Raw genomic sequence first — 1,774 nt, forward strand, 5'->3', positions numbered from 1 at the left:
AGCTCATGCTCTCTAGTGGAAGTAGCTATCCAGCAAGGGAACAACCCCTTATTCCTCTCCCTTCCTGATTCTCACGTGTGTTGGTTGGGTGCTGCGGTCACCTCTGGCACAGGCAGCCTCACCTTGGCATTCTGTGTTGTATACTGTTTTTGTCTTGACAGAACCTGGCTTGACCCACACTCTGCTCCAGTGTTTGGATTTGCCAGTGGATGACGTGAACTGATTCAGCCTGGTCCGCCCCCAGCCCATGCCAAATGTATGTCAGTGGGACTACTTCCATAACCTCTTCCAGGCTGTTTCCTTTCATGCTTCTTGCGCTTATTTGTAGGATCTGTGTCCTGTCAGAGGAGTTGCTCAGGCTCCTCTATCAGAATCCCTCCTGATGCCAGGTTTCACACTTACCAGTGGGTCTGTGGGCCAGCACCACTCAGCTCACCTCCCTGTCCCAGCAGGAGCAGTGGCTTTTCTTAACTGGCCTTCAACTCATTCTGGCCCTTGCTGTTGGATGTCTCAGCCCAGCCACGGTTTGTCCATACCCCTGTATAGCACATACATGGCTCAGATGGGGTTGAAACCCAGCCTAGTCTGTCCTACATCTACCCTGGTCTTCCAGAACACCAGAAGGTGTTGCAGTTTGATCCAGTCTGGTGTGTCAAGTCCCAGTCCACACTTGTGCCAAGGGAGGCTACAACTGTATCCCGACCAGAACGCAGGCCCATTGCAGCCTGTACGCCCCTTGCTGGAACCTCCTCCCAGCCAGGGTCTCCCCCCAGCTCCCCAACCGGGCCTGTTCCCAGCCAGTGTTAAGTGTGCCAGTGGTTACTCTGGCTCAGCTCAGCACAGCCCGTAGCCTGTTGCAACCCCTGCCCTAGACACTGTGGCTCATCGTCCTTGGCTCACACAGACCAATTGGTGCAAGAACCTAGCTGGGCATGTCTTGTGGTCCATCTGGGCCTCTAGTTTAACTTGTGGGCTAAGGTTTGCTCAGTGCTGGCCGGGGCACCTGATCTATCACCTTTCCATACACTGAGGAGCAAACGGAGCTACCCTGCCCAGCCTGCCCTACCCCCAGGTCTGGACCTCCTGTTCACCAGTGGGATCCATGGCTCACTAGGAGAAGGGAGAACTGTATTGTATCCTAACTTCTGGCTTTGGCCCTGGTTCACTGCTGGCTTTTGTGGTCATTTGAGGAGTGAACCATTGGATGGAGACACTTACTTTTTGTCTTACAAATGTGTAAATAAGCAATTTTTTTTAAATAGATGGTGTGGTGTGGTGTGGTGATAAAGGCCCTGCTTAGCATGGCCATGTCTCACTTCAGAGTGCCCAAGCTCAGTTCCCTAGGTCTGTATGCTGCTTTCAGCTGCCTGCTAAAGAGCACTCTGCTGGAGTGTATTCCTGGTTCTTGGCTCCTGGCTTCAGTCCTGCAAATGCTGTGGACATTTGGAAAATGAACCAATGGATATGAGCTCTCTCCTCTTTGTCTTTCTCATCTCTCAAAAAATGGATAAGAGTTAAAAAGGAACTCCTTACACATCAGTGTTACAAAAAAAAAAAACTACTCACATATGTGGTAGCTAAAATGAATAATACACATAAACTACAAATGTTTATTATGGTCTATATTAATTATCTGTTTCTTCCTTTGCCATGTCCTCTTCATTTGCATAGTAATTATAACATTCTGCTCTGGATAATGCTACTTATAGATGCTTAGAAATGAATTATGTTGGGCCCAGTGACGTGGTCTAGTGGCTAAAGTCCTCGCCTTGAA

This window comes from Ochotona curzoniae, unplaced genomic scaffold (genome assembly GCF_017591425.1).
Source record: "Ochotona curzoniae isolate NIBS_2020 unplaced genomic scaffold, NIBS_Ocur_1.0 scaffold_1037, whole genome shotgun sequence".
In the NCBI taxonomy this organism is placed as follows: Eukaryota; Metazoa; Chordata; class Mammalia; order Lagomorpha; family Ochotonidae; genus Ochotona; species Ochotona curzoniae.